The sequence below is a fragment of the Pseudophryne corroboree genome, chromosome 7 (genome assembly GCF_028390025.1).
Source record: "Pseudophryne corroboree isolate aPseCor3 chromosome 7, aPseCor3.hap2, whole genome shotgun sequence".
Classification (NCBI taxonomy): Eukaryota; Metazoa; Chordata; class Amphibia; order Anura; family Myobatrachidae; genus Pseudophryne; species Pseudophryne corroboree.
In genome coordinates this window covers 319,401,276-319,419,152 of record NC_086450.1, presented here as the reverse complement: position 1 = coordinate 319,419,152, position 17,877 = coordinate 319,401,276, and positions in this window count along the sequence as shown.

Genomic DNA, 17,877 nt, shown 5'->3' with positions numbered 1-17,877 from the left:
TAGCATCTTAAAATTGCGAACGATGTATTCGCAATATTGCGATTACACACCTCGTAGCAGTTTCTGAGTAGCTTCAGACTTACTCGGCATCTGCGATCATTTCAGTGCTTGTCGTTCCTGGTTTGACGTCACAAACACACCCAGCGTTCGCCCAGACACTCCTCCGTTTCTCAGGCCACTCCTGCGTTTTTTCCGGAAACGGTAGCGTTTTTTTCCCACACGCCCATAAAACGGCCTGTTTCCGCCCAGTAACACCCATTTCCTGTCAATCACATTACGATCGCCAGAACGATGAAAATGCCGTGAGTAAAATTCCTAAGTGCATAGCAAATTTACTTGGCGCAGTCGCAGTGCGGACATTGCGCATGCGCATTAAGCGGAAAATTGCTGCGATGCGAAGATTTTTACCGAGCGAACAACTCGGAATGAGGGCCATTATGTGTATCTGGCACTATACTGGAGACATTATGTGTATCTGACACTATACTGGAGACATTGGTGGTCATTCCGAGTTGTTCGCTCGGTAATTTTCTTCGCATCGCAGCGATTTTCCGCTTATTGCGCATGCGCAATGTTCGCACTGCGACTGCGCCAAGTAAATTTGCTATGCAGTTAGGAATTTTACTCACGGCATTACGAGGTTTTTTCTTCGTTCTGGTGATCGTAATGTGATTGACAGGAAGTGGGTGTTTCTGGGCGGAAACTGGCCGTTTTATGGGAGTGTGTGAAAAAACGCTACCGTTTCTGGGAAAAACGCGGGAGTGGCTGGAGAAACGGAGGAGTGTCTGGGCGAACGCTGGGTGTGTTTGTGACGTCAAACCAGGGACGACAAGCACTGAACTGATCGCACTGGCAGAGTAAGTCTCGAGCTACTCAGAAACTGCACAGAGAAGTCTTTTCGCAATATTGCGAATCTTTCGTTCGCAATTTTGATAAGCTAAGATTCACTCCCAGTAGGTGGCGGCTTAGCGTGTGCAAAGCTGCTAAAAGCAGCTTGCGAGCTAACAACTCGGAATGAGGGCCATTGTGTGTAAGGAACACTACTGTGGCTGTTATGTGTAAGGCTGCTAATTGTGTGCGTAGAGGGAGTGAGAAAATATACTTATTTATAGTTTTATGATATGAAGTTACGAGGCCACGCCCACTTTTCCAGAGGCCACGCCCATGTTTCCCAGGATGCCACACCCGCTTTTCCAGGGGGGAGGGGGGGCACTTTTACATTTTCTTGCTCAGGGTGCTGGTAGGCCTGGAGCCGGCCCTGATGGTAGGGATTATGGGCCTAATTCAGATCTGATCGCAGCAGCAAATTTGTTAGCTAATGGGCAAAACCATGTGCACTGCAGGGGAGGGGGGGGGGGGGGGGGCATATATAACATGTGCAGAGAGAGTTAGATTTGGGTGGGGTGTGTTCAAACTGAAATCTAAATTGCAGTATAAATATAAAGCAGACAGTTTTTACCCTGCACAGAAACAATGTAACCCACCCAAATCTATTGTGGCCCACACACTGGGCGATTTTTGCCTATTTTCAAAGCGATCTGTCTAGATCGCATAGAAATTAAGCATGGATAGCTCTGTGTGTACATCCCATAGCGATGGCAATGCGTACACCCCATAATGATGGCAAGATTACCACATTCAGTTTATGTGTTATGAGTTTAATTTTAGATTTTTTTTATTTGCAGTCGCCAGATTGTCATGTTTGCCAGTGCCAGCTTGCATTGGCAGCCCTTAATATTGGTCAGAAAAGGGCTTGCAGGACCATGTACTGAGCAAGTTAACAATATTACAACTAATATTATACTATTAATAACTTTACATCCACCGCTGCCCAGATGAAGAAAAAAGTCCTAGTGCTACTGACAATATGGCTGGGTATACGTAGGAGGAAGCCCACTGCATGAATCTTCATGGGCCTGACACCCCCCAAGGGCTGGCTGGTGTAATGATGATGGGGGAACCCCCACACTTCGGGTCTCCCCTATATGGTTCCACCAGCTCTGGTTGGTGAAGCCTAGTGCTGCTTAGTGAAAAATATGGGGGACTCCATTCTCTTGACTTAAACTCCCAATGTTTTCACTACCCCTAATTTTTCCACTACCAACCTAAGCTGGGAAGAGAGGGAGGGAAGGGGCACAGCATTGTTTAACAAATAGAAGCCTGCACAGAGCCCTACTGTGGAGCCCTTTGCCTCAACCCGTGTGGCAGCGGCATATCATTTATTTAGACAGGATTGCAACAGACTTAGTTAGCCTGAGAGTCAGGACGCCGCACCTCCCACTGACCCCCGCCCTGCCGGGTGCTGGGAGCCGCCGGACTCCTGACAACGGAGATGCCAGAGGCAGACAGCGTTCCCCGTTGCTGGGTAATTAAAGTACTCATCTGTCTGTTTAGGGACGTGCAGCAGGGCTGCTGCACGGTATTGTTAATTAGGGTTTTCAGCAGTGATTGGTGTAGCACCATTTATATTCCCTTCCTGGCCTCTCCCAAATCGCTGGGGATTGTTCTTGCTCTTGTGAGAACCTGTCAGCTCGTGTAAGAACCTGTCAGCCTGTGTAACACCCGTGATTCTGAGACCCTGCCTGATTGATTTCCTGATCTGATCCAGGAAGCTGCGTACTCAGGTTTTGGTGTGGAGTTCCACACAGGCACTGTCTTGCCAACATTTCTTTATTGTATTCATCCTATGCATTGTTGCATTTACAAATCATTTGTATTTACAGTCTTGTTGTTCATAACACCCTGTGCATTGTTGCTTGTACATAGTTATAGCGTTAATATTATATTCCAACCTGTGCATTGTTGCACTCGTGCACTCCCTATTTATTCTTCAGTCTGTGCCTTAACATAGTACTAAGGTTGTGTTTGGTGAACGTCTCACCATACTGCATTTACCCCTGCCCAGCCTCCGATAGTTGCCTTGTCCATACGTAAGACCTGGGGACATCTGAGTACGGGGTGGACCTAATTCACCCTGGAAAGGCGGCTGCTAAAGTTGAAGCCTAGCATTGCAGGAGGCTAGAAGACTACTGGGCAGTGGGTAATTGCGTGAGCATCACAAGGCACCGCCTGTAAAACTACGGAACTGAGTGTAATCATAAAAGTATCACCAGCCACAAACCGTAGCTCCGTGGGTCGTTTGTCTCCGGATGGATCCAGCACAAAATCCAGCCCAAATTCTGGCAGGCCAGATCCAGGATTTGACCCAGCAGCTGTGGGACCTTACCCTTCGTGTGGACACTCAGGAGGAAAATCTTAGGTCCCAGACCATCTCGTCACCTGCTCCGTGGGAACCTAAACTAAACCTCCTAGATAGGTTCTCTGGGAACAATAAAGTGAACTTCTGGGAGAGTTGTAAGCTGTATTTCAAGCTCAGACCTTACTCTTCAGGTTCTGAGATCCAGCAAGTGGGAATTGTAATTTCCATGTTGCAAGGTGACCCACAATCTTCGGCCTTTGGCCTTTCAGCAGATGACCCCTGTCTGCATTCCGTGGATTCCTTCTTTAAAGCCTTGGGAGTCCTCTATGATGACCCAGATCGAGCGGCATCCGCAGAGGCCTATCTTCGTTCCCTTAAGGAAGGGAGCAATGCTGCTGAGGTATATGGTACCGAATTTTGACGATTGCCCAATGACTGTTGGAATGATCCGGCACTTTGGAGTCAGTTCCAGTTGGGACAAACAGAGCAAATTAAGGATTTTCTCATCCAATATCCTTTCCCGGCCACTCTGAATGCACTCATGGAGTTAGCCATCAAAGTAGATAGGCGGATTCGGGAACGGAGAATGAGGTTCCCATACCTACATCTAGTTGGACGGTGCCAAAGGTTGCAGGGAATACTGAGAAAACCATGCAAATCGGGGCTTTCTGCTTGATGCCTCAAGAGAAGGCAAAACGTCACAGTCTAGGACTGTGTCTCTATTCCAGAATTGCGTCTGGCGAACACTGGCATCTGGCGAACACTTGTCCACAGAATGCGGAAAACTAGTAGACCGAGAATTTCAGGGAGAGTTTTTTAGGGTCTCTGTTCCATCTCCCCGAATAATTCTTTATTATTACCTATTATATTAACTACCCCTTCTGGTCCAAGTGAAGTTTCTGCTTTTGTTGACTTCGGGGCTGCTGGAAATGTTATGGATTTGGAATTTGCTCATGCCCGAGGAATTCCTATGGAGGCTCTTTGCCCACCAATTTCTGTCTGTGGATTAGATGGCAGTCCTCTTCAAAATGGTTGGGTGAGCACCCGGACTCCAGCCCTCCATTTTTTTGTTAGCATATTCCATTGTGAAGAGTTGTCTTCTTTCTTTGTACATTGTCCTTTAACTCCAGTAGTTCAGGGCCTGCCCTGGCAAAAAGCTCATAACCCAGTATTCAACTGGATTGCAGGAGATCTTGTTTCATGGGGTACGTTTCATGGATGTTTTTTCCAAACAACAAGCTGAATCTTTGCCTCCTCACCGTCTTTGTGATTGTGCAATCAATCTTATACCTGGAGCTAGACTCCCTAAAAGCTGCCTCTACACTCTGTCTTTGCCAGTGACGAAAGCTATGGAGGAATACACCTGGGAGAGTTTAGAAAAAGGCTTTAACAGGCCTTCTAAGTCACCGGTGGGAGACGGGTTTTTCATTGTCGGGAAAAAGGATGGCTCATTATGGCCATGCATCGATTACAGGGGACTGAATAAAATTACAATCAAAAATTCATACCCATTGCCTCTGATCTCTGTCTTATTTGATCAGCTCAGAAATGCTATAGTTTTCTCTAAGATTGATTTGCGTGGAGCATTCAATCTCATTCAGATCCGGCATGGGGACGAGTGGAAATCCGCATTCAATACCCACTCAGGCCACTATGAGTATTTGGTAATGCCTTTTGGACTCTCCAACGCCCCTGCCGTTTTCCAGGATCTTATAAATTACGTTCTCCAAGAATTCCTTGGAAGATTTGTGGTCATCTATCTTGATGATATATTGATCTACTTTGCCTCACTCGAAGAACACCGAACTCATGTAAAAGCGGTCCTCACCAAGCTCAGGGAGAATCATCTTTATGCAAAATTGGAAAAATGTGAATTTGAGGTTGAGAAGGTGGCCTTCCTGGGATACAGCATCACTACCAAGGGGTTTTCTATGGAGCCTAAAAACTTCAGGCAATTGTGGAATGGATTCATCGTTCTAATCTAAAAGCTACTCAACGTTTCCTCGGTTTTGCAAACTACTACAGAAGATTTATCGATTCATTTTCTTCAATTGTAGCCCCAATTGTAAGTCTAACCAAGAAATGTGCGGATCCTGCTCATTGGTTAACACAGGCGGTAAAAGCCTTTGAGGACCTTAAAAAAGCATTTATCTCTGCTCCTGTTCTCAAACATCCAGATATGCCTGTCATTGTAGAAGTGGATGCCTCCGAAGTAGGCGTTGGAGCTATTCTTTCACAAGTGGATCCAGTCAGTCATAAACTCCACCCCTGTGCCTTTTTCTCTTGGAAATTTTCCCCTGCTGAAGTCAACTATGACGTAGGAAATCGAGAGCTCTTAGCAGTCAAATGTGCTTTGGAGGAATGGAGGCACTGGCTGGATAGGGCAAGGTATACAGTAACCTTATTCACAGATCACAAAAATTTAGTCTATCTTGAATCTGCTAAAAGATTGAACTCTCAGCAAGCCAGATAGGAATTGTTCTTTGCTAGGATCAATTTTGTAATTACCTATAGGCCCGGCTCCAAAAACATCAAAGCTGACGCTTTATCCCAGAGTTTTCTGTCTAGCCATGAAGTCTCTAAACTTCCGGAGCTAATTCTTACCCCAGGATGTATTCTTGCTGGCCTAACCATGAATCTTGCCTCTCAAGTCCAGTTAGCACAGACGCAAGCCCCATCTGAGACTCCTTCAGGACTCCTGTTCATTCCAGAGAAATTCAAATCAGCTGTGTTATCTGAGTTCCATGTTAACAAGACGTCAGGACATCCAGGGGTTAATAAGACTTTACACCTTCTCTCTCGCTCAGTATGGTGGCCAACTATCAAAACAGATGTTCAGGAGTTTGTTAGGGCCTGTCATGTCTGTGCCAAAAACAAGTCTCCTCATGTTCTTCCTTCTGGACAATTACTTCCTCTGTCTGTACCCTCCAAGCCATGGACCCATTTGTCAACAGATTTTATTGTGGACCTGCCAAAATTTTCTAAATGCTCGTGATCTGGGTAGAAGTTGACCGTTTCAGTAAAATGAGCCATTTCATTCCCCTGTCTAAACTGCCTAATGCTAAGGATCTTGCTACATTGTTCATTCAACACATATTTCGTATTCATGGTCAACCACAAGACAGTGGGCCTAATTTAGACCTGATCGTAGCAGCAAATTTGTTGCAGATGGCCAAAACCATGTGCACTGCAGGGGTGGCAGATATAACATATGCAGAGAGAGTTAAATTTGGGTGGGGTGTGTTTAAACTGAAATCTAAATTGCAGTGTAAAAATAAAGCAGCCAGTACTTACCCTGCATAGAAACAATATAACCCACCCAAATCTAACTCTCTCTACACATGTTATATCTGCTCCCCCCCCCCCTGCAGTGCACATGGTTTTGCCCATCTGCTAAGAAATTTGCTGCTACGATCAGGTCTGAATTAGGCCCATTGTCTCGGATAGAGGCTCTCAATTTGTAGCCCATTTCTGGAGGTCTTTTTGTGTAGAACTGGGGATCAGTCTCTTGTCGGGGTATCATCCATAGTCCAATGGGCAGACAGAACGGGTTAATCAATCGTTGGAGTAATATTTATGGTGTTATATCTCTAAATACCAGGATGATTGGGTTGACCACCTACCCTTTGCAGAATTTGCGTATAATAATTCTAAACATTCTTCAACTTCCATGTCTCCTTTCTTTTGTATTTCCGGTATTCATCTTGAATTTAATACTTTCACTCCATCACAACAGTCTAGTTCTTCTTTGTATCCCATCTCTCGCCTCAGGAAGATTTGGAGGGAAGTACAGTAAGCCTTGGAGGATGCGGCAGCCCGGTCTAAGATATTTGCTGACGGATTTCGGAAACTACTTTCAAAGTAGGAGACATGGGGGTATATTTACTAAAATTCGTACTTGTACCGATTTGGAGGGAGATTCATCTCAAATGACATCGAATGTGTAATTGTGGAACTTTTTGAATTGATTACGACTAATTTACTAAGCTGTCGTATTTTCTTTTTTCGTGTTTTCCGATGTCGATGTCATTCGTAGTTTTGTAAGGTAGAATGCGGACGATTTAGTTGTTTTGCGGCCGTGTTATGAGGTTTTTTTACGACTGCGTCACATTTTGGTTACGGCAGTGTTTGTCCGTTCACGGCCGCGTTTTTTTCCTAAGTTTAGTTTTTGTCACTCGTCCGTGATTGGTTTGATTCGTGATGGAGGAGTGTCTGTGCACATTACTATAAAAACGTCCCAAACCGTCAGCACCTCGTGGGTTTAGCTAGTGGAGAGGTGAGAGGAAGGTGTGTTAGGAGTTGGAGAGTTGTTTGGAGTTTGTGGAGGATTTGAGGAGGTTATTTGCGATTGTTGAGTGCTGTACTGTGTGTGTAAGTAGTCTTGTCATACTTGTTGTGTAGTTATTTAAAAGTTTGTTTACTTTTTTGTCATTGTTTTTTAGTTAACGTCTATTGTCATTGTTTGTGAGTGAGTGAGTGAGTGAGTGAGTGAGTGTGTGTGTTTGGTGTGTGGTGTGTAGTAGTAGTGGAGGAGTGTGTTTACTGTTTTTTTTTTCAGTGTTATTTGTTGTTTGTCCTGATTATGTCCCAGTCAGAGGTGAGTGAGGTGGAGGAGGTGAGTGAGAGGGTGGAGGTGAGTGAGGTGGAGGAGGTGAGTGAGAGGGAGGAGGTTAGTGAGGTGGAGGAGGTTAATGAGGAGGAGGGGGTGGCTGCTGCTGCGGCCTCCAGTGATAGTGATGGTGTTGTGGCTCCGCAGCCACGCACCACTACAAAGACTGACCGCAATGTCAAATTTAGCTATGCTGAAAATATGGCTTTGGTGCGGGAGCTGATGAGGCATCATCGGCAGTTGTTTGGCCATGATGCTGCAAAGGTGTCGTCACGCAGGAAGAGTGTTCTGTGGGGGAAGGTCATTGCAGCTGTGAATAGTGAGGGTGTGGTGAGGCGGACCGAGGACACGTGCCGTAAGCGTTTTTACGACATAAAGCGCCGTGTCAAGGCGAAGATGGCCAAGGAGGCTAAATCGGCCCGCCAAACCGGGGGTGGACACCCCTTCCGTGCATCTTACCGAGATTGGGAGGAGCCTGTGCGTGCACTCATTCCGCAAGAAGTGGTTGGTGCCACTCATGTCCGGGATTCGGATCGGCCAAGGCAGGATGGTGAGTTATTTATGTTTACTTATAAACAATTTAAGCATGTGTGCTTTGTGCTTAGTTGTCTGAAATGTCCTCTAGCTAATTGTGGTTGTCAGTTTGTTCATTCTGCTAATGTGTTGGTGATGTAGTGCAGGCCTGGCCAACCTGTGGCTCTCCAGCTGTTGTGAAACTACAAGTCCCATCATGCCTTGCCACAGTTTTGCTATTAGGGAATGCTAAAACTGTGACAGGGCATGCTGGGATGTGTAGTTTCACTACATCTGGAGAGCCACAGGTTGGCCAGGCCTGATGTATTTTTTTTTTTTTATTAAAAAAATCTTACTGGTTACCTTGGAGTTTTTCTGGTGTTGTAAGTCAAAAGTAAATGTTTGTAGGTGTGTTTTCATGCTTTTAAAGTTTAATTTTTGAAACAAAGGTTTTTTGGAAATACATTTCATATCATTTATGATTATTGTGTGTTGTTATGGGTTGCCCTTTGTGTGCTTGATGTGTTTTTGAATGCATATTTGGTTGTGATGTTTCAAATTTTTCCTAGATATTTTTGACTAGTGTTTTATTATTATTGTACAAAATTGAGACCTTAGCGTGCAATATTGTCAAGCTACGACGTTTTGTTTTTAAGTAGTATAATTGTTTGCATTATGCGCCTTTATGTATTGTTTTTTTGTCATAATTTATGCAAATTTCAAGAATACCAACCCAATGACGTCAGGCATAAAAGCATAAGCATCGTTTAGTTTAATTCTCATCAGGTACCACATATATTAACACCACAACAAGGAATTTGGGAAAAAATATCACCAAAATAGTATGTTCATAGGGACATTCTTCATATTTCTACAGTACGCCAGAGAAGCAGCACAGCCAGGCCACAGCCAACACTGCCAAAAGATGCAGATGGTGGCAATGCTGGTAAGATTTAACTGTATACACATATTCTGCAAACACATAGAAACACAAAATGTTAATGATTATCTTATCACACAGGTTCTTCTTCGGCAAATCCACCTACACTAAGGCGCCCATCACAGGGCTCGGTTAGTGTGGCAACGAGGCCACCCAAGAGACGGCGTCTTGAGGCTCCAGCACCAGCATCACCACCCCAACGCCGCATCTCCGCAGTGTCGGCCGTGCCACCACTAGTCCTATTGGCCAGCCCCCAAAGTGAGGATCCACAGTCCCCTCAGTTGTCTGGTGAGTAAACATAACAATTACGTGTAAATAAGTAAACAAACAGTGTTGTCGATTTATTAACCTGGAGAAGGCATAAGGATTTGAAAAAAAACTGATATGTGCAAGGTAATAAAGGCAGCAGTACAAAATAAACACAACTGTTAATGTACATATTGGATCTGTTTGCCTTGTGCCTTTATCACCTTGCACATATCACTGGTTTTTCACTTCCTTATGCCTTCTCCATGTTTAGACATTTGCCCCACTGTTAGTACATATAAAATATAATTTAACTAATGACCAGTCATCCTTGCAATAATCAACAACAACAATCAGACGGTGTGAAGGTATTTTTAGATGGATAATTCTCAGATGTGATGTTGGCCATATCGACACATTTTTGACACAGAATTTTTGGAGTAAAAAAACAACATAAATGTCAAGTCTCATCCAATTGTTTTGCATGGCCAACAACACCACTTCTAAACATAGTGCACCGTAATACTTTTTCTACCATTGTTAATGTGTACATTTTAGGACACTATATTTGTTTAAGTTTTTGCCAGACCACTGACTGCCTTGAACAATGTATGAGTGTATTGGTAAACACATTTATTGTATTGTGTGTGTTGTTCCAAAGGAAGGTACATTCCCAATATGTAAATGTATTCATTTGTATTTGTTCGAGTTCTTCGTGGTTGCACATTAATTGTGGCTCAGAGTCCAACAATTTATTAAAGAAACATCAACTGAGTAGTGAAGAATAGAAGCAACATATTTATACAAACAGATGAACAACATAGTCAAGTTTATGCCACAATCTATTGATCAATTAAAACATGAATATTAAGAAGAAATGCATGTTGACGTAAAGCTAGAGTAAGACCAATGCTAAAAAGTTACTAAATACTGGCTGTCTTCAACCCCATACAGAACCAGCCATCATGGCCGAGGATGCCCAGCAGGAAAGTGACCAGCAGGATACATACACTCTTCACCTGCAACCCATAGATGATACCCAGACAACCACGCCGCAGGACATACCCCAAACATCCCACAGGCCACAATTGAGCACAACAACAGCCCAGACACAAATGGACACTGAGTTTTGGAGCGGATGGGCCAAACAACAGGAACTGAACTATGCGTGCCTTACCCAACAAAGCCAATACCTGGCAAGTCTGCCCCATCATCTGCCTAGACTGGCTCTAAACTCTGGCAGACTGTTCAAGTCAACTCTGGCAGACTGTTCAAGTTCAAGTGGGAAGAATAGCCAATACAATGTAACAGATGAGGGCAGACAACTGCCAAATGCAAGCAAATCTCGTACGCATCATGGATGAGCAACAGCGCCAACAACAATCCCTAATTCAGGTCATCCAACACAGCCAACTTATCAATGAAAACATGTCCAGAATAATAGCAAGCCACACTGCAGCTAATACGCAACTCACTGCCAGCCTCAATATACTCAGCCAAAGCCTTAATGTTTTGGCATCACACCAAGTCAGCTCTAGCTCGGGGACAACTACACCAAACCAGACCCCAGTTCAATCCCCAGTTAGACGCTCCAGTAGAACCAGGAGCAACGAGCCAGCACAATCCTCGGCACCCAGCACACAACAAAGAAAAAAATAATGTGTCCTGCAGCTAATTTTTTGACTATTATAATATTATGTTGAGTTGTTGTGGCAAAAATGCCTTTGTTGTAGGAAAGAAATTGCTCACACGGAATATGTGTCTTGTTTAATTAGCTACAGAAACAACCTGTACATTAGTGTCTAGGACCAGATGTGTATTGTTAGAAATTTATTGCCTGCCCCTAGGTGTCCTCAGCTCAACGTGTGGTTAATCTCTGGCACCCAGAAAATTGGCCATGGCCGCAAGATCAGATAAAGCTACCCTGACTGCATGCCACTGCGACTCCTGGGTAGGGAAGCAGAGAGAGGCATGTATGTAGGCATCCAAGACATCCAAAACCTGAGTAGACAATCCAAAATTAAAGGTGAGTGTCATGACCTGTAATCAATACAATACTGTGTTCTATTACATTACAGAAGCACGACTTAGACATAGACGTGTACGTATGTTTTAACTCACCTGAATTAAATATTTATAAAAGGTGGCCTGTGAGATACTAATTACATTGCCAGTCACAGGCTGGAAGCTGCCATTAGCCATAAAGTGCAACACAGCCAGGAGTTTGAGCAGGCCTGAGACAGAGCGAGAGCGTGCTGTCTCAGGGTCTAGGTTAAGTTTGACAAGGTCATACAGACGGATAATGTTATTTACATTTAGTCGGAGCATCTGTATAACATGGTCATCAGCAAATGTGTTATCGTTTAAACGCACACTACAAAAACAAGCCATGGCCAGCCTACGCGGAACATGTACAACCTGCTTACCCTGTAGTTTTTCCTGGCACACAGTAGCAGCCATTTCAGATTGAGAGTGGTGAAAAATGTGTTGGGGCCCCTTTTAAAGGTCCAAAAAATCAGGTGTGACTAATGTAGAATTGGCAACACATGTAAACACGCTTCTCAAAAGCAGGTCTGTTTTTTTTTAGGCTTTTTGTACGATTAGTATTTTTTCACGGACGCACATGCATTTTCACGGTAGAGATTTCAAATACGAATATTTAGTAAATGACCGTGTTCCATACCTAAACAGCCGCGTTTGACCGATGGTGTATTCATTCGTATTTTTTTTCTTGGACTTCCAAAAAAATACGAATGCCCTCATCACTGCCGTGATTTGAGTTTAGTAAATTCCCGAGATGACACTTTGAAGAAAAAACACCATCTCGGTCAAAATCGGGAGCTTAGTAAATTTCCCCCATGGTGCGGTTATCTGCCCGAAACATCGAGCTCCGCCAGACATCTCAGAAATTGGGTCCCCGATACATTGGACCATTTCAAATCATCCAGAAAATCAATCCTGTTGCTTTCCATCTTCAGTTACCCAGATCTTTGAGAATACTATACCTTCCATTGTTTATAATACCTTCCATTGTTCTCTGTTTAAACCGGCATTTGTTTAAAAAAAATTGAAAGTAAGAGGTTTCAGGAGACTTCCAGTTATAATTTGGGGATGTCAAGAGTTTGTTGTTGAGAGAATTCTGGACTCCAAGTTTGTGCAGGGTCAAGTACATTATTTAGTTAATTGGAAAGGCTACGGTCCTGAGGAGAGAGCCTGGGTGCCTGGGAAGTTCCTCCATGCGCCTGAATTAAAGAAAGGATTCTTCAAGAAATATCTCTATAAACCTGGATCTAGTGGTTTCTTAACCCCTTTTCAAGGGTGGGTACTGTTAGCGTTGGCAGGTGCACTAAGTGCCATTGCCTAAGAGCCAGGGCCACCACACCTCCCGCTGACCCCCACCCCACGCCTAGCAACAGGCGGACACCGGGCGCAAGGTCTCCTGGTCCCCACCTGGTGCCTAGCAACAGGCTGACGCCGGGTGCTGGGAGCCGCTGGACTCCTAGCAAAGGGGATGCCAGAGACACACGGAATTCCCCGTTGCTGGGTAATTAAAATACTCAGCTGTCTGTTTAGGGACATGCAGCAGGGCAGCAGTATGGTATTGTTAATTAGGCTTTTCAGCAGTGATTGGTGCAGCACCATTTATATTCCCTTCCTGGCCTCTCCTAAATCGCTGGGGATTGTTCCTGCTCTTGTGAGAACCTGTCAGCTCATGTGAGAACCTGTCAGCCTGTGTAACCCCCGTGATTCTGAGACCCTGCCTGATTGATTTCCTGTTCTGATCCAGCTAGCCTCAGGTTTTGGTGTGGACACAGGCTCTGTCTTGCCAACATTTTTTTATTGTATTCATCCTGTGCATTGTTGCATTTACAAATCATTTGTATTTACAGTCTTGTTGTTCATAACACCCTGTGCATTGTTGCATGTACATAGCAATAGTGTTAATATTCTATTCCAACCTGTGCATTGTTGCACTCACGTGCACTCCTTATTTATTCCTCAGTCTGTGCCTTAGTATAGTAGTAAGGTTGTGTTTGGTGAACGTCTCACCGCACTGCATTTACCCCTGCCCAGCCTCTGATAGTCGCCTTGTCCATACGTAAGGGGCATCTGAGTACAGGGTGGACCTAATTCACCCTGGAAAGGCGGCTGCTAAAGGAGAAGCCTAGCTTTACAGGAGGCTAGAAGACTGCTGGGCAGTGGGTAATTGCGTGAGCATCACAAGGCACCGCCTGTAAACCTACGGAACTGAGTGTAATCATAACAAAGCCATTATAAATTAGGCCCTATGAGGAGGGATCCCGTCTCATTTGACAGAACCCTGCTTCGATAAATTTCCCAGGCTGGTTTTCAACTCCAATCCGCCCCTGTTTGTATGTTTGCATGTACATTAGCTCACAAATATGGGGCAGTTTATAAATACAATTTTGAGTTGAGCTAGGGCACTCTCAATTAATATAGGGCTGGATGCAATGACTCCCAAGTTCTTTTTTTTAAAGGGGCAATCATGTACTAAGCTAAGACCTGCCTTGTACATAAATGCCCCTTTAAAAAAAAATGTCTGAGTTTGCACGGAGGTGCGGGAATTACACCCGACCCGGCGTCCAGCTTCCGCAGCGTCTTCCTGTTAATGATGGAGACCATACTCTGCTCTGGACTTAGGCGCACGAAGCACACGGAGGTGCGGGAATTTTACCCGACCCGACGTCCGTCCCCAGAAGCTGTTCTGCATAACTGGCGGAGAACTCACCTGGCTCTTTTACAGGCACACTAGACGTGGCACAACCAGGTATTCAGGGCTGCTCTCTCATCCACTGTTTAACATCTGTGTGCCCCCCTGCAATGCTCCAATGCAACAGGGGAGGGGGATGTAAGATGTGGACAGCAGAAGCAGCCCGCACTGCTCTTTCCCTTCAGTCCTAGGTGGACGGCTCTTCCCCGCTCTCATTGCCTCCATTCACTGCCAATTGCGGCACATGGGACAACAGTAGAAAGGGAATCTGTTTCCACACACCTAGGGCTCTTTTCTACTTCTCAGCTGATGCACCCTAATAGTGGCATTATATGGATATGTTATATGTAACTCACAAAAGCCACTGTATTATTATTGTTGGGAATAAGTACAATACCTAAGGCCCATTTACCTTAATCTGATGTGCCTGTACAAAACGGGCTTGACATATGAACCAGAGAAAAACCAATCCTGGTGTGCTTGCATATAGCAGTCTGGATATACGAACCAGAGAAGAGTTCATTGTGAATTAACTATTTATGAGTACCTTATGTTCCAGGGAGAAAAGTCTCTACAGTTATATGTGAGATAAATTACTTTAAATACAGTTTTTCATTTCGGAGGATAGTAGCCATAATAGTGCAACAGAATAAATCAATGGTCATTTTTCTTGTATTAACTAAGTCTGCACCGTCTTCTCTTTTCCTTGAAGAGGATAGAGAACTGCCACTTGTGCCCACATATATCTTTTGTTATTATATGCATATGGTTTGCAGTAACAAGAACTGGCTAAATATTTACCACACATTTTTTCCATCTTTAGTGACAGCCTTTTTGGACACAAATACTAGAGACAGTGTATCCATTATCCATTAAAGTTACAATATTATAAAGATAACCAATATTTCTCTGACGTCCTAGTGGATGCTGGGGACTCCGTAAGGACCATGGGGAATAGCGGCTCCGCAGGAGACTGGGCACAAAAGTAAAGCTTTAGAACTACCTGGTGTGCACTGGCTCCTCCCCCTATGACCCTCCTCCAAGCCTCAGTTAGATTTTTGTGCCCGAACGAGAAGGGTGCACACTAGGTGGCTCTCCTGAGCTGCTTAGTGAAAAGTTTAGTTTTAGGTTTTTTATGTTCAGTGAGACCTGCTGGCAACAGGCTCACTGCATCGAGGGACTAAGGGGAGAAGAAGCGAACTCACCTGCGTGCAGAGTGGATTGGGCTTCTTAGGCTACTGGACATTAGCTCCAGAGGGACCGATCACAGGCCCAGCCATGGATAGGTCCCAGAGCCGCGCCGCCGGCCCCCTTACAGAGCCAGAAGACAGAAGAGGTCCGGAAAATCGGCGGCAGAAGACGTCCTGTCTTCAACAAGGTAGCGCACAGCACTGCAGCTGTGCGCCATTGCTCTCAGCACACTTCACACTCCGGTCACTGAGGGTGCAGGGCGCTGGGGGGGGGGCGCCCTGAGACGCAATAAAAACACCTTGGATGGCAAAAAAATGCATCACATATAGCTCCTGGGCTATATGGATGAATTTAACCCCTGCCAGAATACACAGAAAAACGGGAGATAAGGCCGCTGAGAAGGGGGCGGAGCCTATCTCCTCAGCACACTGGCGCCATTTTCCCTCACAGCTCCGTTGGAGGGAAGCTCCCTGGCTCTCCCCTGCAGTCACTACACTACAGAAAGGGTTAAAAAAGAGAGGGGGGCACTAATTACGCGCAGTATTAAAAATACAGCAGCTATAAGGGGAAAAACACTTATATAAGGTTATCCCTGTATATATATAGCGCTCTGGTGTGTGCTGGCAAACTCTCCCTCTGTCTCCCCAAAGGGCTAGTGGGGTCCTGTCCTCTATCAGAGCATTCCCTGTGTGTGTGCTGTGTGTCGGTACGTTTGTGTCGACATGTATGAGGAGAAAAATGATGTGGAGACGGAGCAGATTGCCTGTAATAGTGATGTCACCCCCTAGGGGGTCGACACCTGAGTGGATGAACTGTTGGAAGGAATTATGTGACAGTGTCAGCTCTGTATAAAAGACAGTGGTTGACATGAGACAGCCGGCTACTCAGCTTGTGCCTGTCCAGACGTCTCATAGGCCGTCAGGGGCTCTAAAGCGCCCGTTACCTCAGATGGCAGATATAGACGCCGACACGGATACTGACTCCAGTGTCGACGGTGAAGAGACAAATGTGACTTCTAGTAGGGCCACACGTTACATGATTGAGGCAATGAAAAATGTTTTACACATTTCTGATAATACGAGTACCACCAAAAAGGGGTATTATGTTCGGTGAGGAAAAACTACCTGTAGTTTTCCTGAATCTGAGAAATTAAATGAGGTGTGTGATGATGTGTGGGTTTCCCCCGATAACAACTGATAATTTCTAAAATGTTATTGGCATTATATCCTTTCCCGCCAGAGGTTAGGGTGCGTTGGGAAACACCCCCTAGGGTGGATAAAGCGCTCACACGCTTGTAAGAACAAGGGCTCTACCCTCTCCTGAGATGGCCGCCCTTAAGGATCCTGCTGATAGAAAGCAGGAGGGTATCCTAAAATGTATTTACACACATACTGGTGTTATACTGCGACCAGCAATCGCCTCAGCCTGGATGTGCAGTGCTGGGTTGGCGTGGTCGGATTCCCTGACTGAAAATATTGATACCCTAGATAGGGACAGTATATTATTGCCTATAGAGCATTTAAAAGATGCATTTCTATATATGCGTGATGCACAGCGGAATATTTGCCGACTGGCATCAAGTCTAAGTGCGTTGTCCATTTCTGCCAGTAGAGGGTTATGGACACGACAGTGGTCAGGTGATGCGGATTCCAAACGGCATTTGGAAGTATTGCCTTATTAAGGGGAGGAGTTATTTGGGGTCGGTCTTTCAGACCTGGTGGCCACGGCAACAGCTGGGAAATCCACGTTTGTACCCCAGGTCGCCTCTCAACATAAGAAGACGCCGTATTATCAGGCGCAGTCTTTTCGTGGGCAAGCGGGCAAAAGGTTCCTCATTTCTGCCCCGTGACAGAGGGAGAGGAAAAAGGCAGCAGAAATCAGCCAGTTCCCAGGAACAGAAGCCCTCTCCCGCCTCTGCCAAGCCCTCAGTATGACGCTGGGGCTTTACAAGCAGAATCAGGCACGGTGGGGGCCCGTCTCAATGAATTTCAGCGCGCAGTGGGCTCACTCGCAAGTAGACCCCTGGATCCTTCAGGTGATATCTCAGGGGTACAAATTGGAATTCGAGACGTCTCCCCCTCGCCGTTTCCTAAAGTCGGCTTTACCGATGTCTCCTTCTGACAGGGAGGCAGTTTTGGAAGCCATTCACAAGCTGTATTCCCAGCAGGTGATAATCAAGGTACCCCTCCTGCAACAGGGAACGGGGTATTATTCCACACTGTTGTGGTACCTAAGCCGGACGGCTCGGTGAGACCGATTCTAAATCTAAAATCTTGAACACTTACATACGGAGGTTCAAATTCAAGATTGAGTCACTCAAAGCAGTGATTGCGAACCTGGAAGAAGGGGACTACATGATGTCTCGGGACATCAAGGATGCTTACCTTCATGTCCCAATTTACCTTTCTCACCAAGGGTACCTCAGGTTTATGGTACAGAACTGTCAC